Source organism: Corvus moneduloides, chromosome 8, assembly GCF_009650955.1.
Source record: "Corvus moneduloides isolate bCorMon1 chromosome 8, bCorMon1.pri, whole genome shotgun sequence".
NCBI lineage: Eukaryota > Metazoa > Chordata > Aves > Passeriformes > Corvidae > Corvus > Corvus moneduloides.
This window is the reverse complement of record NC_045483.1, coordinates 16,147,183-16,168,579: the sequence shown is the minus strand read 5'-3', so window position 1 is coordinate 16,168,579 and position 21,397 is coordinate 16,147,183. Positions and strand designations below refer to the sequence as shown.

General features: G+C 38.8%; 1 long non-coding RNA gene across 1 annotated transcript; it reads right to left on the bottom strand.

Moving 5' to 3' along the window:
• Positions 1–315: 315 nt before the first annotated feature.
• LOC116447017 lies at positions 316–18,503 on the bottom strand. Its single transcript, XR_004241470.1, has 3 exons — positions 18,217–18,503; positions 3,699–3,784; positions 316–378 (listed from the first exon to the last, which is right to left on the bottom strand). It is a non-coding gene; the product is annotated as an uncharacterized LOC116447017 (long non-coding RNA).
• Positions 18,504–21,397: the final 2,894 nt, after the last annotated feature.

Genomic DNA, 21,397 nt, shown 5'->3' with positions numbered 1-21,397 from the left:
AACAAACAAGGGAGCTACAGAAGAGGGATAACAAACACAATAGACCAAAAGAGAAAAACATACATCCAAGGCACTATGTCACTGTCCTACTTCATTTATAAAAGAGTTGGCTAGTAATGAGCATTAATTTAGTTTACATTTTTTAATGGTATGACATTATTCTAGACATACATCTTCAAAACAGAGTAGTGGCACATTGTCTACTTTTGCTACATTTACATCCAGTCCTAATTCTAAAATTAGCTAAAAAGCAAAACCATTTAGGAAAGATATGAAACTCAAATAAGACACACAAAATGAAAAACTGTTTTTGTCATATGGCTTACCCAAAAAGAAGAGGGAAATCATCATAAACAGGTCCATTTTCATCTTGACTCTCTGTAAATGTTTAATGTGAAAAAATGTGATAATTAACGTTTCTATACTCTTATGCTTAAGGAGTCATTACAATCAGCCTTTGTTTGCTACAGAGTTGGCAGCACAGACCTGCTGCATTTGAGAAGGGAATGTTTTAGGGTCATTTAACATTATATCACTCTTGGTGATCCAAAAGCTGCTATAATTCTGCCAAAGAGTATAGAGGGTTTCCCAGTCAAGTTTCATCCTGATTTTGATTATTGTTTATCTCTAGTCCATGTCTGAATAGTTGTAGTAAAATAGAGGAAGTTTTACTCCTGAATTTGAGGTCAGCTTGTAATGAACCATGGTTTCAATCGCATGAACAGCTGCTTCTTTTATAAGCAAAAAGGGTTCACTTACAGTTCAGGGTTACACAGTAATAATTTAAGGAACAAGGAAGCTTCTATTCATTTCTTTATTTTTTATATGGTTTTGAAACATTTTGACATCTGAGTGCCTATAGTGGACTTGTCTGAATAGAATGGAATATTGACACTATTCTGCTTTACAAAAAAATTAACAAAGTGAATTTTAAAACCAGAAATACAGTAGAACTATCAATCACCATATAAAAGCTTTTTTCACTGAGAACTTCATTTTTCATAGCAAGAAAAACTATTATTGATCTTCTAAAACTTTGTAACTCAAGTTAAAAGGGACATAGTAAATCAGATATGCTCTCTGAAGACCAGACCAAAAATATCTGGAAATTACAAGAAACCAAAAGGGGAAAACATCCCAAAACCAAGACATAATTAAAGTCAGTGGGACATAACATTTCTTATGATTAACCAAGATCTCTCATCAGAAATAAAGAGGCTGGTGGTTTTTTTCCTTATCTAATTTGCAAATGTCCTTCTGGATGAGCAGGAATAAGTTTTACAGATTACAGAAACTAAATAGAAGATTAACAATGAATTTTTCTTTGTTGTCTACTGCTCACTTCTCCAATAAAACGCACTGTCAGGCAGACACTGGAGTAAGCCATTGTCCCAACTCACAGCTGTTCTGAAGAGAACTTTACTAGTTCTTCTTTCTAACCTTACAAAAGATTTGACCCTCTCTGCTCCAGCCACTATGACTTCAATTCAGCTTGCACTTTTTCAAGTTATTCCATACCTGTGCAACGCTGTTCAATGAATCTTTTCCTTACCTACAGCAACCAAAAAGGTGAAGAAAATCTGGTGCTTTTACTTTACCTGATGCATTTCATCACTCAGCCATGGATCCTTTTTACCAGTGTTATTTTATTGATACAGCAAATGCCTTGATTTCCACCTGTCCTTTTAAACAAGATTTAACTTGCCAATACCAGCGCACTCACTCACACCAGGCTTGCCCACTTAGGGGCATTTGTTTAAATGTATCCAATTGTTTTGCAATGCACTTCAATTTATGTTCTCTTCTCTCTTTAGCAAGCAGCCATCATCAAGTTAGGAATATGATTTCACAATTTACTAAAGGTTTACTAGAATTTAGTGGTGGTGGGATTGGCTTCTTTGTAATGCATTTTAGCATGGTGTTAGCAAGGTGAATCCAAATCCAAGACTCAAACTTTTATTTACCTAGGAGAAAAAGCTGTGCCAACTTCCAACTCACCTGAAGGATGACTATCAGAAGGAATTGTAAAACCTAAACTCAGTCCTAAATGGTTCTGTGTCCTGAATTTAGAAGTAAATTGCTTCCTTACCACTCGGCAAATACTTAGCTGTTCACAGCAGAACTAGCTGATAGAGAGAGAATCCCAGGAGCAAAACTATGAGAACATTGAATGTACAAAAGGGTACATGACTTTCACACTGCGCCTTTTGGTCCTCATGGTTCCTTCTCTGATAACTCAAACAGGCTCTTGGCTCCTTTCTGAAGTGGCTGAGGTAGGGATGAGCTAATTCAGGATTTTATGTGACCTAATTCAGAAAACACGCAACTATTTCACTTCAGTGTACACTGCTCTGCAGGAATTTTTATTCATGTCTATGTATCTCTAAGGCTTTGGAACTTGGAAACTTACATTTCTGAAACCTGCTGCTCTCCACATGTCCTCCTTCCTCCCTAACATTTGCTGTAATTCACCTGTTTACCAGATGAAATAGTAACTGATTGGTCAGGGTACACTAACCTCAGATTCCTTGTTGGGCTGGCCATTTTTAAAATGTCACAGCAGAACAGTAGGACACAGTTCCTGCCTTACACTCAATGGCACTACACACCACAAGGAATAAATAGCATGATGAAAGCAATCTTTCCACATCCCCTATCTGAGCAACAATTCTTGCCAATTCTTGGAGCACTAAATCCAGCACAGTGGATTTATGCAAGTTCCATATTTGAAATCTTATTTTTAAATTCATTTTTGATGGAGAATGAGTCTTATGGCATCTTGATGTTTCTAACTCACACCATTGCTTCTTTTCATGCCCAATTAGATTTGTTCCCATTATTCTTCTTCCTAGCCTCACATTTTTCTATTTTTGACACTTCCTAAAGTAAGGATGACTTCCTGAAGCAGAAGCATGACCAACAAAGCAATGCTGCTCATCATGCTCTTTCACCAGTTCATACTATGCGTTACCATTTTTTTTTCCCTTTCTCACTATGCCAAACTGAAATTTCTTGGTAAGGTAGATGTTCCAACCCACTGCTCTGTACATACCCTGTTATTTAAAATTTAGCTTTGGGATTCTTGGCTTGAACTTAAAGCAATATGTACTTATATAGATTTGCCCTCCTTAAACTACAAGCCATACTAATATTCATTTATGTAGCAAGTTTTTAGCCTGTTAATTCTTAATCTCTTTTGGTAGTTAAAGTAGAGATATTTTACTTTGTCAGCCTTGAACACACAAAACCTAAATCTAAACCTAGGGTCAACCCTTAAAGAAGTGATTAATAAACAATTATAAACCAAACAAGAGGGAAGAAAGCAGTAAAAAAATTTATTATTGAAATGGGCCTACTTTGTAGTGGGAAACACAATAGCCTGCATTTGTAAGGTTGCTAAACAAAATAAGATAAAATTGCATCTCTGGTAAAGGCACATTAGGTGCAGACTCCTTGAAAGACTTGGTAAGATTTAGGCACATGTTTTTCTTAAGTCTTTCAAAGTCTTCCTGAGAACTTTATTAAAAAACTATTCTGCCACATCTCCCAGCAGTAATGCAAACCCTTCTACCTCTGTGTTCCCATCAAGAGATAAATTCAAGATAAATTAGGGGGTGTACCAGGGCCCAAGCCTGAATTCTGGGGAAAAAAAAAAAATCACATTTTATGTGATTCTGCTTCCTTTTTAAGTATATTACCTGTACTTCAGGAGGTCATTGCTTTTAGACACCAAGACCATGCCCTCTAAAATGTTCAGTTCTCATATATGTCAATTTCCAATATTCTGAAAAGGAGAAATACAGAAAAGACATTTTAGATGAGATCTGTTAAGTATATCTAACATTTTAATTCATAAAACATCTGTTTATTTCTCAATTATAAACAGCATACTATAAGCAGGCAAAAAAAATCCTTGTGATCCAAAGCACAGTTCAGTGACTTTTTTTATTTCCATTTGTAACATTCTGCATTTTTGTACTAGGTTAAATACTCATGAGCCTGTAATAATTCCTGCTAATACAGCTCAACTGGCAAACAAAAACACCTTTGCGAGTAGTTCCCTAATTAACTAATTGTAGCTGGTATAAAAAAACAGGGAATCTACCGCTTTACTAGGTATTTTATTTCATTGAGGCGTTTGTAATGGCAAGTCATTCGCTAAAATCATTGAAGTCACACTTAAAACAGTATTAAGACTCATCACTCTTTCTTCTTTTCCTCTCTTAGCTATTAAGTTTACTACTGTCTTTAGTTCTTCTACTTTCATTACCATTTACTTTTCATATTAACAGTACTTGGATTTAGCATTTCTCTGAAGGTCTGCTCTTGCTAAGATAGCACTGAGGTAGTTACCTGTTGTTTTGAGGCTGCAATTTGCAATCAGGATAAGGAGTCATGCAGTGGGATAAAGCGAGTAATCCCAAAGGACCAGAATGCAAGCTGATCAAAGCACGGGATACTGTTGCTGGGTTAGTCATACAAAGCAACATGGCAGATTGCTATTACAAGTAACCAGAATAAAACACATGTGAAATTTCAGGTTCAAAAATGGTGAAAAGGGACACTATACTGTGAGCTCTGCTGCTGGAATTTCGAAAGCTTCACTGTGTCCTGCTCTCAAAGCACAAAGCACATGACAGGGTATCAAGCAGAAGATGCACTTATGTGTCAGAGCAGGGAGAGATTTTTTACTAATCATAGCACTTTAAACAATATTTAAAGACAGAATACAATCCCAGAGGAAAGACAGCAGTGCTGAGATGTAAGGGTGAAAAGGAAACTTTAATAGTGTTCTGTGTGTATAATAAGAAAGAGTGTCAAGCACGGCACTTCCACGTCATGCCAAACATGGATTCCTCTGGATTTTAAAAAAATGGACAACAAATATATACCCACATAAAAGAATGAGTGTTTTAATCATTTACAAAGGTGTACGCTTAAAAAAGGTGCTGAATTCTCAAACTTATTGCAGTGACTGAAATAATAACTCTTGTGCACAGGGTTTGCTTTCTAACATCAGAGGTTTCCATCCTAGTTACAGCTACCGTTTGTGTTAAACCAAGGACACAGCAGCTCCCTGACTTTCTGAGTTTAAATCCATAGAAGAGTTAACAAAAGTTACATCAGCCTAGCTTGTGGTACCTTCAGTGACACTGGCTAGTTCTATAGAAAACTATATAAAACCAAGCAAGCAAACAAACAATCAGGCAACAAAACTTCCAAGTATTAGAGAGGTTAGTTTTCTTACTGGACCAGTGTGAACATGCAGACCACTCTTGGTCCAGTATAAACATTTTTTCAGTCAGAAGGTGTTTTATTTATATGCCCCACTAAAGAAGAGTTTCCTTTATACAGATGGGACTGCAGCATGCACACGTAAATGTTTGCATATGCACAAAGGAATGTGACTCACCCATGGAAATCCCATCAAACTGTAAAGGTTTATGAATGAAATCCAAAGGCTACACAGAATACCATCAATGATGAGCTATTTTATAAACTGGGAAATAACAACAAGATTTAAAAAACCCTGTAATCTGTAGCCAGAGACACACTAATGTAAAACAGATTGCTTCTTGAATTGTATGCTTGATAGAACCGCTCTGAAACTTTCTCTTCATAGATCTGTTCACAAACTATGCTCAAAGTATTACAGCAACTGCCAGTATGCCATTGTGCAGCTATTACATTTAAAACAAACAAACAAAAACTCCCAAAACAAACAACCTTCCCTCCCCCCCCGCTTCTTCCCCCCAAACTAACAGCAACAAAACACCAACACTATACCAGAGGTACTGTTATTGCCATACTTCGCCCTCCCAACATGTCTAATACCACAAAACTGTAAACTATGAGCAAAAGATGACAGTTTAGCTTCTGTGGATACACTCAGGTTATCCAGACCCAGTTTTCTGCCAACATATTTGAGTCAGTATTGTGTAAATTCAAGTATTGTCCCATCACTCTGATCTGTTTTAGAAATACAAAATTACTAAAGCAGGACTCAGCTACAACCGTCTTTAGGGTTGTAAAGTTACATAAGGAGGAATAGAGACACTTGGTGTAACTGAATACTAGCTAAAATAAATGGCAAGCTGCTTTGTTTAAACAGGTCAAATCCCATGGTCAGCAGTCAGAAAAAAAATCAGAGTGAAGATAATGGGATTCCTCCCTAGACAATTGTAGCAAATTGGCCCTGTGATAATGAGAAGAAATTAATTCTGTAATTTCAAAGATTTGAAGCAGATTAGAACAACCAGGACATGGTTTTCCACTTCCATCTTAATGTATGTCTGACTGCATTATATCTAGAGGATAACTGTTTCTTCAAAGTTATGGGAAAACATGACAACATTCATGCCTGTTTCAGTCACTAGTAAAATTACTTCATTCTACATTGTTTACTGGATCACAATGATCATATCCTTCTTTTGACCTCAAACCTTGAAAAAATACCACAGACTGCTAAAATACTTACAGTAAAAACATCAATCTAATCTTTCTACTCGAGCAAAACAGTATGCTCTATCAGGAATGAAAAACTGGTTTCACTGAGGCTCACTTGACATAGGAATGAACCCACTGAGTATGTAAGGTAAAGACAAAGGGTGTTAAAATAGGAGTGAAATGTTGCAAGGAACGTTTCCCCTTAATGAATTACTGGGAGATTTGTAGCAGGCCAGCCAGGGTAAGTCTTTCAGCATGTGTATCCAGAAGTGTCATGGACTTGCTGCACTATATCGTTGCTGCCCTTTCCATGAACTGGGCAGTTTCCTTTCACCAGTTTATTTTCACTTCTATTCTGGCAGCTGTCTACAGCAGTAGGCATTTATCTTAAATAATTTGCTACTTGTTGAAGAATTCATGGAAGGTGGGAGGAGAGGGAAATAGCCATTCTTGGTGCACCATGTCATAACTGATTAAAAAAAAAAATCAATATAGATTAAACAGATTTCCCACAGATTTCCCCCCTCACTTCAGAGGAAATCTTACACATATAGGTACCTTCCCCCTCCCCCAAACAAAACACTACTAGAACTTGCTGAATTTAACTTGCCAATTATTCAAAGTAGCAAAATTTGTGGCAGCTGTGCTTTCACTTAAATAATTCAACGTATGTTCCTACCAATTAAAAAAAAAGACTCAGTGGTAAGTGCAATAAAAATTAAAGTTGGTAATAAAAAAAAAGTGAGTGTTTTCATATTATTAACCTTTTTCAATAACAGGGCAGACCCTTTGATGCAAACTACCTCTTCCTATGTTTGACAACTAACCTCAAGAGCAGAGTTTCTGGGAAAAAAAGATTGGGCAGTGGAAATCCAAAAGGTAAAAGCATAATTTAATGGGGAATATTACTAAAATGTACTTTATATTAGCTTAATCTCTGTGTCATGAGCAAAACTATCATTTGCTCAGTTAGTAGTGTACTGTGGAAGAAAGAAAAAAATGCCATTGTTAAGTGCCACTGGTAATATAAAGGGCTAATCCAAAAAATAAAAGAAAAAAAGAGAAAAGTAAACATTTTCATTCTCCTTATTGGATACAGTTATGGGAGACTGGCAAAGTACATTGCAATGTACTTCCAAAGAGTTTGGTAATTTTTATTAAATGGGAGCAAAAGCAAAATGGGAAAGAGTGAAAGTCAAATCATATTCTTGTGTTGCATATATGAAACCCAAGGGAGCAACTGGTATTTCAAGCACTGGTTACTACCAATGATTTGATGAAAGACCAGTAGCTGTAAAACTTTAATGCTTTTCTAAGCTTTACACAAATTCTGTGAAGTCAGAAGTTCACTGCAGCAGGTGAAAAACCAAGCAAGCCTCCCTAGTCCTCATTTTCTCTCATTTGAATGCAACAGTTTACACTGCAAGTTTGCATGCTGTAGCCCCACAACAAAGCAAGCAAACTGTAATTTGCTATTTAGAGTAACCCATCTTTTCAGACAAGCTAGCACTAAACTAAAACATTTTTCAGTTACAGAGACAACAAAAATTCATTTGCATTAACACATTCATTATATTTCTATTATATTTCCATTCTACTATCCCAGAAAAGTTTCAAAGGCAGAAAAACAACAGACAATGTTGAAAAACAAAATATTTTCCTTTCACCATAAAGTCTGAGTAACAACTAAATGGCATTCTTCAAACAGAGATTAACAATGTTGAACCAGATGTTCTCCGTTTCACAAGTGTTTATGCCTCAAAAGTACCCAAGACAGATATCCTTTGGAAAATCCTACATCCAGAGTCCAAATTCAAGCTTAAACAAAACAAAATCAAGTGGAACCAACACCCTCTCCCCTCTGCAGTATGTGACACTTCCTCACTCTGAACGTATCAGTGTAAACTGATAGAAAAATGAGTTTTAAAAGTTATTCGTGCACATGCTTACACAAAGTTGGTTAGAGAGGCGTTATAATCAGAACCTTGACCATAATGCCCTGATTCATCTAACATTTCAGAAAAAAATTAGCTTCAGCTATGAGAGTCTGTCTCCTTGAAGTTGTCCAATACTGAATGAACAGCTTTGACTCCAGTTAAAATCAAAACCAGACAGATTTTCTTCACTTCTAGTCTGTTAGGAGTTGGTTGAAATTTTCATGAGAATATGAATTTCCATAAGGTTTGAATTTCAAAGAGCAGACATCTTATAAGAATTGCTAACCTTGAAATATTTCCCTTGGAATCTTATGGCATGTGGATGCCCTTTCATCTGTGCCCATTTTTTTCAATGTAACCTTAAATTACACTGGGCCTAAACTTCTTTACTCAGTACTTTCAGGAAGCATCAATGAGAGTGCCATTTGTATTTCTCCCTGTATAGAGACTTACAAAACTATTCAAATTTTTAATTCAAATTTAAATTAAAACCTAGCTGTTTAATTTGCATGCATGGAGGAAGGGTCTCAGATCTGCTACAGTGATGTTTACATAGGAGAGATAATCTAAAGTGAAATGGATATCAGTACTGTTACAAACTGATTGTCAAAAAAAAATTGACATGGGAACCAGTCATGTCCAGAATCTGCTTAGCTGACCAGAAGCATAGAATCATAGAGTCATTTTGCACTACAAAAATCTCTTTTCAACTGCCCATAATTTCATGACTCTCCTTTATCTGAACATTCATGTTCCTCTTGCTGGATGTGGGACTGTCTTCTGAAGAGCTGCTGTGTGACTGTACCACTGCTCCCTGGAACAAGAATGCCTTTGCCCAATCAATACATTCAGATGATAATGGCCAGCACTAGAATGCTTAAGAACAAGGGCTTAAGACTTGGCTTGGGGGACCACTATGTCACACTTGCATGAAGTCATCTTGGACACTAGGGTGAGGAGCAGTGGATAGGGAAAGAAAACAAAAAGGTTTAATCAGACCTCAGCAAAAGGTTTCTTGTCTGCAGACGATTTCATGTCTTCTTCAAGGAGTTAGACAGCAAGCTATAGGGGCTTGACAGTCCAAAAGCTGTGATATAAGTTCCTGTGGGATCAGCTGTACGAAATGGCATCTTGTGCAAACACATAGATTTTGTTCACAAACAAGCAATCTTTGTATCCAGTTTTTACTGAATACAAACACCCAATAACAGCCAAAATCTTTTAAATCATAAGCAACAACTTTTCTTTTTCCCTGATGAATCAGGCCTAAACACCTCAGACTGGAGTCACAAACTTAGCAGAAACCCTTGCACCAACTTCCCTTCACTTTTGTCATACTTCACAAGATGAGGGAGTATCCTCTTCACACTGTAGAGCTGCTGTGAAAACAAAATGTCTTAAGACATTAGCTAAGCATTCCAGAAGGTACTCTTGGGAAAACTCAATATATATATATCACAAATTAAGAAGAAGATTTAACCTCAAACTATAAACAGCAGCATACTCTAATTAAATGGAGGAGGAGCTCAACTGCAAGCAGCTACAAAAAGAGTCAGTCTGTCCAAAATACCTGTTCAATCATGGCCACTATTAGGCCAAACATTTATAGATTTCTTCCCTTTCATGTTTTGCTTCCTGTATTAGCTGATGATAAAAAACATTTTGTCACTACTTAGCTGGGCAAAGAGACAAAGCCAAAACCCAAAAAGCTGTTGCATGGTTTATTTACTTAAAAAAACATGTTTTCATTGTAATATGAACAAGGCTCAATAACTACATTCTGGGAATTAAAGATTCAAACTCAGTGTTCTTAATTTGTATTTTTCCATAGAGCCAATCCTTTCAGAGATGCTGCATGGTCTAGTGATGGTCAGAGGAGAAGACTGGGAGCCTTTAGGATACTGGGTACTAATCCAAATTCACAGCACTGACTCATAGTCTGGGACAAGTCACTTGACCTCCTATGCCTCAAACAGTCCGGTTGGAAAATACAAAAAGAAAAGCAGCAGCCCTGAATGAGAAACAGTTATTATGACTAAGATCAACTCCTGGATAAATCCAACACCAAATAAAATGTGTTTTCCATATGGAAGCTGCTTTCCTAAAGTGGAATAAAAGGTAAATGCCTGTCAATTATAATGATCTGAGAGGCAAGTGGGGAGAAAAGCAGCTCTGCGACACATCAACAGGAAAGACTCAGCTAGGAATGAAGGACACTTCTGGAGGTGCAGAGACAGGGGAGGTGGAAAGCAGTCAGGCATCTGGCAGCAGCAAAGGTGAAGCCATGATTTGAGGAGGTCAGAGACAACAATGTGTCTGAGTTGGAAAAGGTCACTTATCCAATATTGCAGCTGTAAGATGAAAGAATGCAAGTGGAGATTTTTCAGAGATCACAGATGCAAGAACATCTAAAAGGTGGACTGTTTGAAAGTGCCACTGATAGATACGATGAATCCATCTTCTCAGGCCAATTTCTCAGCTCTTGAGTCTACCTTTTCCTTGTTCTCTCTCGCACTTCTCTAAGCAGCCATCCCTGTTTCCCAGTTTCCATCCCATTTGCATTCAAGCAAGCCTGCTCCAAGCACTCCAAGTCTGTGTGAGGAGATAACCATCTCCTAAAGTAAGGGTAGAAGATGGCATTTCCTCTGTTCTACTTTGCCTGAGTTGTGCTTTCTGTGCATTTTTGTGACAGCCATTCCATTAAAATACAGTGTTACTGAAAAAGCTTATTTCCTATATTAACAAAACAGCTGAGGTTCATTCCCTAGTGGTATTTACATGAGGCTCATGTGAGAAGGAATAAAAGAGAAAGCTAATAAAACAGATGAATTTTAAGGAATTAATACCTTATAGAAGCACATGGAATCCAAACTGCAAAAGAAGCAAGTACAGCATCATTTGACCTTGGAATAGATACTGATCTCCAGCATGTCCACAAAGTTTCAGATTCACCAGGTGAGATCTCTTTATTTCAGAGAAAACAAAAAAACTACAAAAAGTTCAGATGTCCCTGACATAGGCTGAACAGTCAGTCAGTGACAGTAGGAAATTGTGAACCAAGGGAAAGACATAGCCTGAGAGGCAGCCATCTATAGATTGCACAGTGAACAGCTTGAAGAAAGACATTTATTTCCTTGGACTGACTTTACAAAGCCAAAACAAATTATGGCAGCAATGTATGAACAGTACTCTCCAGTTCAAGCTGGAAACATGCCATCAGAAAGTCCACTACTTCCACAGCTCCTGTGGAAATTGGTAAAGCTTGTTCAAAGCATTAAAAACAAACACATGCAGAACTTGAGTTTAAAGAACTGGCCATGTCAGAAACTGCAGCAGTGGATGTTTCACCAGCATTGTCATTACAATGAAGTAGTGAATCCTCTTGAGTTTTTACTGGAGTGGGATAACATCCTTGGGCCCAGGACAAGCCAGCAGCAGTTCTGGCATACCAATGTGGAGACAAACAAACCAGCAAGGAGGTCTCTCTACTGTGTGGCCTTGGGCAGGTCCACAGGGTACAGAAATGCACCCTGAAAGTTTCCTACAATAGAACATTTTCCAAAATACTGTGGTGAAAACTATCAATAGCACTGAGTCTTTTATGGGCTGTGAAGCCGGTACTGACAGTTTCTCACTTCTATCTAGCCAGGAGAATATCTAAGCTAAAAAAAATGCTTTTAGCAGTTATAGTAAAAGCAATTTGAAGAAGAATGGGGAAAGAGAGGGTAACAGCTGAGCAACTGTCTGAGAGGAGGCAGTCCTGAAGGCTTAGGCAACCTATAGTCTCGCAGTCAGCAAACAATACAAAAAATTAGACCTGCTAAGCACAACTTTGCCAGGTACCTGATCTGATGATGATGAGGATATGAAACGTATGTTAACGTATGTCTAGCCTGCTGTCAGTAACTCTCCTTTGACAGGAAAAAGTGAAAATAGTTCAAAACAAAGATCTCTCTTGACAGTATCCTTAGCAGGATGTCAAAGTACTTGAGAATCCCAGTGCAGACAAAAACCAAGACAAAATTCTTGTTGGAATTCTTACAACTAGCATTCTCATTTATTCCCTGTTTTTTTCATAATCTACTTCTTTGCCATTCACAAGTATGCTGCTGTGTATTTCAACACTCCTGTTAAGGCAATTACAGACAAACACTTGGGCAAGTCATAGAAGTAATATCTCACCGCTCCAGCGGACCAATGATAAAACTGGAATTCTTGCAGCCACAGTCTCTTTGCCCAAACTAGTGCAAGGCTTAACCATACTGACTTAGAGTCGGGACTGCAGTTTACCACTTCCCTCTTCCCTTCTGGGAAGGCACCTTACTACCAAATTAACTTCAGACTTCTGAGCAGTCAGAGGATCAGGTTCCCACACCTTTGATGTGATTTCTGTTAACACGGTAAAGACATACACTAGTGCACAGGCCAGGTCTCTGTGCTGTCAGTGCCAGTCTCAGATTCTGTTGCTCAGCTCTTAATTTAAGTGACTTCACTTTAAACTCCATGTCAGCCCCCAGAAGACCAGTAAATCTAGCAATTAACCAAAGTAACCATGCATTTATGAAGTAAAAATGTAACACTAATATTTAGTCTTAAAGGGCACTGTTTGAAAAAGAAGTTCAAAGCGCCTACTGCATTGTATAGATAAGACCAGGAACCACTGAATTAGTAATTGTTCAACCACTCTGGGAAAAAATGTACAAATTTTCCACCATTGTCATCCAAAAATATTTTAAATGTTTTTATGTCAAGTTTAAACAGAACGTTTCTGAAATCACCTTAATGGTTTTTCAGTATTACTTAACTTGCAAGCAGAGCCAAAAGGATAAAATACCACTGAAAATTCTCTTTCCTAAATATGTGCAAAAGGACCAGTAAGAGGTTAGTATCTGAAACCAGCTTTTTATTTCAGGTTTTCAAGTCAACATTTAAAGTCTCCAGAATCTTGATAAAAACTGACACCATATTAGGTGCTTAAATCAACAAACCCCAGAATTTCAGCATTCTCAAAGCAGGCAACATGCTTTCTTTGTGTGCTGATCATGAGTAACCTAAATGAAGTTATTGACACAATTACAATTCATAGCAAATCTTAGTAAATGTCATATTTGTAAAAACAAACAACAAATTATAATTAACTAGAAAACCAAGTAATTTAAGCTTTAATGAGCAATACAATTCTTATGCCTGCCTTTCTCCCATCCTGGACTTATTTCCATTCACTAAATAATCTGATCTCTCCAATTAAGAGCAGTCTGAATAGAAAAATGTACTGCATTTATCACCACTATTATTCTACTTCAGTCAAAACAATATGAGATGAATGCAGTCTAATTTATGAATGGTACTAGACGAGTCTGACCTTTTTCACATAGCTTTAGTAATTAATCTCAGTGACTATCATTTTTTTTGCTATTCATACCCACACAGAACTGAGATGACCTAGAGGAAGAAACATCTAATAAAAAAAGTGAGTTGCACTTTTTTTAGGATTTTGATTTCCTCAGTCTAATTCTAAAATACATTAAGTGAACTGTATTGCAATTACTACACATTTAGAAGAAGTGATGATGAAAGCAGGAGACCTATTTAGCTCTCACCTGTTAGAACCCATCACAATGAATTAGATCCTGAACATCTATTTGTGCAAGAGATATCTGTAAGTAGATAAATACTGTTCCATTACCTCACTAAAGTTGACTAAAAGAAATGATACAATGAATAGTATAGTGTTGCATTAACATTATTAGTGTTGCAGCCCGGTTTCAGGAGAATATTTTTCAGTAAAACTCATGTTCCTAAATGGAAAAAGAAAACTGTGTTTAAAATCACTGGCCATATTCAGAATAGAAGAAAAGTAGCCTATCCTTCCTAGCCTTTCAGCTGCTATACCAGCCCCAACAACTGTAATCAGTGAAGGGCCACCTCATCTTTAGTTGATTCTATCTTCAGCTGGAAACTTACACAGGACTCTGGTCTAAACTGCACCTTGGAAAAGCAAACCAACCAACCAAATAACCACCATCCCCCCTGAAATTCTCCTCAGCTCACAAGTTATACAGCAGTTTAGGAAGGCCATCCATATGTTGTACCTCCTCTAGACAGAGCTCTCACAGAAATGACAGAAGGCTTGGTTGGTGTAAAGCCATCTCTGAAGCCAGTCTGTATCACAGTTTCTGAGGTCACTTGCTGACCATGTTATAGAAGGCTGCCCAGATGTGATGAGGCGACTTCCTTACCACCAACCCACCTCCGGAAATGCTGGAAGACAGGGCAGGAGAGCTCTCAGAAGATGGTCTTCCTCACCTAGATCTAAAATCTTGAAAGCTTGTTGTACTGCTCTGTGATTTTTACCCAGCATAAGGGGACTGAGGAAAGACTTACATGCATATATATAAATTAGGTTATAATCAAAACTTCCGAGTAGGTTTGTGGCTCATGCTGAAAACCACTGATGCATTACATAAAGCTTCCTGCCAGCACTAGCAGGAAGCTATTGCCACAGAAATATGTGGCTTGTATTCTGGCTTGTATTCTGGAAATGCTACTTCGGTTTCCCTGGCTTTTTCCATGACAGCCTGCAAGCAGGAAGAGAGCTTATGCCTGCTGCAGCAGAGTTAGCCCACGAGTTAAGTGTCACCAATCCCCAGAACTGGTGCCCTTGGTCAGGATGCTGCAGTAGAACTGCCCAAGACAACCAACATTTGCAACTATCAGATAAGATACGCAATGCACTCTCTTACAATGTGTATTTTTTCCATTTAGCAGACACAAACCTGCAGAAAGAGGAAGGAGATAGGGTAGTGATCCTAGTAGTAATCACAGCTTGCATCACAAGCTCAATCACAACCTCAGCTGCAAGTATGGGCTTAGCAGCACAGCTGGTGAACTCTTGCAGATGTCCACTAAATGTGACATTTCCTCACTCTCTTTGCTGTTCACGATTGCTAATTTCTTCTCTATGTTCATATCTGTTCTTTGCTCAGTAATGCAAGGATACTAATGAATTATTTCAAGCAATTAAGTTACTCCCTCTGCCAAAAGAATGTGCATCATACAGAGACTAAGTTTTATCAAGAATCTGTAATTATTTTGCTTTTCTTAAATGAGAAGTTCCTAGAGTGTCATAATCAAATTATAACCCTCCCATATGAGGTCTCAGGTCTTATACAGCATCCATAAAAGTGCAAAAATTCAAAATTATTGTAATGTAAAAATCAGAAAATATATGTGATACTGAAAAATGTATTTCAGATAATGTCCTATTGGGTTTGGAGGTTTCTTGTTTGTTTTTTACAGATGGAGAGCCTTGAATTACAACTTATGAACTGTCAGGGACAACAGCCTAAAGTTACTTATTATTCCAAATTGAAGTCTGGGGAAAAAAAAAAAAAAGTTGCTTCTTCCTGATAGATTGAGACTCCAGACCTACTAGGAGGAAGAAGAGAGTATGCATAAGGAATTCCTTTTCATGGAAAAGAAGCTGAATTTATTAGAGGCTCTTCAGTTTCTGGTAAGTTTCCACATTTAAAAAATAGTTTTGCACAAACTGGTTTTGTCCACACATTTTTATACTCTAGGAAGTAGGTGAAAATTGCATTGACTTAATTTTAATTCCTACCAGTCTTATACTTCACATAGGCTTGTAAAACCTTCTCAACTCAAGACTATATCATGAGATGACATAGATTCAAACTTTAAACAAATACATAAAGCCATGACCCATTTGTTTTGATATTCTGCAATGTTCCAGACAGGGAGAAAAGCCATCACTGAAACCATGAGACATACAAGACTTCACAATTTATTAAGAAGATTAGCTGGGTTTAGTTCATGCAGTAATGATTAGTCACTGAATATGTGTTGGTTTGAAAGCCTAAAAGGTCAGGGATCAAGGAATTATTTGGCTTAATTGTGTTTAGGGTTTTTTGTCTTTTAAATAGTTAAAAGGCTTTTTTAAGTCGAGCAGAACTTTGCAAATGTGGAACTCCAAGTATATTCCACACAGAACAACAAATGCACCTTAAATATACCATGTTTTTTCACTTTTGGATTATATTTGTGGAACTGCCTGCTGTGAAATGACAAAGTTCATGGTTCATCTGAACTTTTGAACTCAAGTGAGTATTTGACACAGCAAAACAATCTAAATGAACCTAACACAAAGTTTTCATAGTTTAAACCTAGCTTTCAGGCCTTTGTCTGGGGCAATTGGGTAGGAAAGTTCTTTATTGATGTTGTAAAAACTACCAGTTTAATAACAGGCAGAGAGAGTGGAGCGATCAGTGGAAAGAGCACCTTAGCATTTCTGAAATAGTGCTGGTTTGGTAGTTCATTGAACTTTACCTGACCCCATTACGAAGGCTTCCCCAGGACAAGTTGTAGCTGCATTTGTGACAAGACTGAAACTTCCTATCTTATTTGAAATAGGCTCCAGGGTTGGGAGTTCACAGATAAAGTTAGTTAAAAAAAAAAAAAAAAAAAAAACAAACTCTGCACACATGAGTTCACTTGGCTCCTTGCACTGCTATTTCATTTTAATGTTTAGGCTGTTTCTTTTTATTATGGAGAAGCAGAGATACTTTTTCCAAAAGGAAAAGGCTTGTTACCTTCATTCCTGATACATTCCAGCAAAAGCCTTTTAAAAACTGGGAAAATACAGAGCATTTAAGATTCCTATGCTGATGCTCCTCCTAAATCTTGGCCTGCATGCTTGTGACTACTACCATCCCTTCTTAATGTTATTAGAAATTCTACAGCAGTCTCAATTCATGCTTTATCAGTTTTAGACCTATCAACCAACAAAACCTGGAAAATATTTTGAGGCTTTTAAAATTATTAAGACCCTGCAAGATTTTCTGTACTTCAAGTTCACAAGCAGTTTCATAACGCACTGGTGCATATGAATGACAAAGATTTCTGACCGCATAAGAAATGCTTACTACGTACTACATAAGGTTCAAATGAGCCTTACAATATCCAAAGAAGTGTGATAAATTCCTGCAACTGTTCAGTCCTGTATAAATTCCCTGTGAAAATAATCATACTACACAAAGCCCTGTAAGGCTGGAGTCACTCATTACTTCCATCCAAAAGAATGAGGAAAAGCAGCCCAGAGATTACTTACAAAGAGCAGCTGTAGCAATCACTAACCATCTTACAGTTAATATCACCTCTCTGTTGCAGCTCACTAATACAGTTGTATGTTTTTATTCAGCTGAACTATGACAGGAAGAGAGATTCAAGATTTAGAAAATTCTGAAGCAATTTCATGACAGTTTGCATTACTAACTTTCTTTTCTAATTAAGTCTTCCAAATTTACCATTTAACTCCAAAGCCTGCTTGTACAGCTCTGTTTCTAGCCCTTCCACTGCATTTGCGGGCAAGCCTTAGGTCCAAGATATCTGCTCTTTTTTTTCTATTCACGCAAGAGCTGAGCATTCAGCAGGAATGAGGAAAGGAAATACCTATCTCGCTGCATATTAAAAAAAAAAAAAAAGGGGGGGGGGGGAAAGTGAGAGAAGGGTGGGGAAGCCGGGCTGGCTCTGCCGGGGCGGGCAGGCGCGGCGGGTCCCACCCGGACGGCGGGGAAGGCGCAGCCCCAGCCGGGCGTTCCCCTTCCCGGCTCCGGCGCGTGGCCCCGCCGGGGGCTTCCCTTTCCCCGTAAATCCCCCACGCGTTACCCTCCGCAGTCCCGCTCCGCTCCTGGCCAGGCAATCAGCAGGTTACACAGATGCAGATAACCATGAGGAAGAGCCTCAGCTGTCTCCCAAAGCCGGCTGCGGCCCCGCTTCGTCCCAAGCAGCCAAACGCAGGGATGCCCTGATGTACCTGCGAGTCACGGTCCCGGCATCCTCTCACGGCACTCGCAAAGGCTCCAAACCCGCCGGGCTTTGGCAAGGGCCGGCCCGCGGGGCACCGGCTGAGCAGCAGCGCGGGGAAGGCAGCGCCGAAACGAGCCCGTCAGCGGGGACGGGACGGGACGGGACGGGACGGGACGGGACCGCCAGCCCCGGGACCCGCTCCGGCCGCCCCTGCACGCCCCGAGCCCGGCGGTGGAGAGGCCTGAGCAGAGTCACCTGGAAAAGATTGTGCCACCTGCGCCTTGAAACCAGCCCTCCCTCCTAACCAGGGTGATGGCTGAGGATCCTTTTAATCATTATTTACTTATTTTCTTTTTCAGAACACGCCTGCGCTCCTAAAATATATGAAGTAGCTGACAGTGAGTCACTGATGAAGGGCAACACTGAGCTGAAATTCCATACAGGGATGTGATCTAAAGCAATAACATTTTGTACACACCACTAATTATATTCTTACCAGACATCAGAAAAATAATCACCTAAATCATCACTTGATCAATTCTATATATTCTCCATGAAGTATCTAAATTGACCCCCCAGATGCTCTATGAATTAAACTTCTGAACTTTCCAAGAGATAAAGTTGAGTTTCTCCATTGCCCTGCCCAATTGTTGAACACCCCAAGCATTCCCTGCCAAGAACCACAAACCCTCCCAAGCCTGGACCCCAGGTGCAGTATGCACACCCTGCAATTGCACCATCACAGATTTACCCCACGGTTTTCAAGCTGCTGCCAGAGGCTCTGCTAAGTGAGCCTTGCTGGGCATAGCTTTCCAGTCAAGCATTTTGGCATGCAAAAAGGAGAATTTCTTTTCATCTCGAATATATGGGAGTGATTGTGCTGCTTCCTGCCCCTCTCTGAACTGGGGGAGTGGCTGCTGGCATCCATTTTGTGACCCAGAGAGAAAGTTAGCTCTGGTGTCTGGAATGATAACAGATAGGAAAGATTTTGTTGCCAGCACCCCTGAGGCTGCTGTTACCTTCACAATGACAGGTGTGGATGACCAATATGTGTTTAATCCCTCAGATCCCCATGCCTTTCTTCTGGGAAGTTCAGAACAGTATATCAAACCCATTCCCCCACCCAAGTACTGAATCCTCTGTGAGACTTAGGAAGCTGACCCTTGCTCTGTAGACCCTGCGAGTGCCCCTGCTCTCCCATTTCTTTCTAATTTGTTGTAGGACTTGTACTGGCAACCTATTACAGAAGCATCAATCAAATCAGCTCCTAAAATGGTTTGTCAGACTGCTGCGTTGATTCATGCATTTTTAAGAGATTTGGAGGGAGAAAGTTAGAAGCAAACAGTGCCACTGAAATTGGATGGGACCGATTTTATTAATTCTGAACTAAGCAGAAGCAAAGTAGCTAATGAGTGCAGAGTACAGTGCTTGGAACTATGCAGCGAATGCCACAGGCTTTTAAAAAGTCTGTTTAGACATGACATCTTTAATCAAACAGAATCTCCCTGCTTGATGCTGAAGAAAGTTGGGTAGCAAGGCAATTCAAGATAGCCAGTAGATCACGCAGAAGTTAATATTTCCATTTATGGACTGTTGTGTGTACAAGTTTTGTACTAGTGTTATTAATTGTTCTTCTACAGGCAACTCTGCAGGCCCTAGCAATGAGGCACAATAAATGCAAAGCAGAAAGAGTTCCTGAGTCCATGCCCCAAAGAGCTATACCACTAAATAAAAGAGCACAAATTATAACAGAGCTTTACAAAAGAACACCAGAACAATACTCATCAGCTTGAGGAGCAGGCGTCTCAGGACCCCAGCAGTCTGTTGTTGGCAATTTTTTTGTAGGCATTGTATCTAAGGGCAATGAAGATAAATAGGTTGCATTTCTTTAGAAGTTCTCAATGGAGCTTCTGCCAAATATATCGATGAAAGCACTCCAGTGCTCTTTTGAAAATGTAACAAGTGGAAAATAGACACTGGCATCATTAACAGGTTAAAAATAGGAGTCAACCTTTAGATGCTGAATGAGAAGATTATATAAACTATGAAACTCCTAAAAGAAGAATCACTTCTGCTGACTTAGACTGTGGAGAGAATGATTGTGAGACAGGTGAATAAAATAACAGTCTAGGAAAACAATATTTTAGCTATCCTGCTGAGCAGAAATTCATGGGGAAGAACTGAATTTGTGAACACCAGAAAAAAAAGACATGTTAGAAGCTGATATGAGTGGGTGAGAGTTTCAAAGGTTTTATCTGTGTAGGCATCTAGAGGTCACAGATGAGGAAAAATCTGTAAGTTAAATATAGCACCATGGTCAACACTGGTACTAATTTGAGCATGTGGTGTTGTGCAGACAAATGGGTGAGGGTTTATTACATGGAACTCAGCTGGCGCATGTGGTCTGTAGACCAGTTCCTTGGACCAGACTCCAGCTGTGATCATCTCTTTGGCAGCTAATCCCAATGATTTGTTCTTCAGACTGTATGTTGCCCTGGGCATTTATTTCTTCTCTACCAGTTTTGAACTATTTCAGGCAGTAGTAGAAGTTAAAATGTTAACACAGGTAGAAATACAGTCTTGGCACTGAAATAGTTGAAGTCTATAAACTCCAGGGCAAAGACTACTATGTTTTATAACCATAACGATGTTTTTATGGCTAGGATTTGAAAGAATGTGTGTTAGGTCTGTGCTCAGATTTGTCTGAAATACAAAACTCTGAAAAATATTGTGTGGAAGCTAATTATTTGGTTCCTCCCACTGATCTCATTGCACTTCTCTAATCACCAATTACACCTTTTATTCAGTTAGGTTTGATGTAAGTGAATCATGCTCTAAGTCAATCATTCTAAAGTACAGGATCAATACATTAAGAGAGACGTAAAGAAATGCACTAAAACCATCCACAGTTACCACTACAACTACAAAGATGTATTTTTCATACATTTAAACCGAAGTAAATCTACTGTTTCTGGTATTTCCTGTGGTGCTTTTATGTAATCAGTACCAGCTGTATTGTTAATACAGTTCACAGCAATGTAGATTTCCAGCTCAAATAATTGACAGCTTTCTCCACTGACCTCACCCTCTATAGAGGCACCATCTCTAAAACACTTTCCACAGACACAATCCTACTGTTTGCATACTCTTAGCTCCTGCCTCTTGTTACATTTGGGTCTCTGTTCATC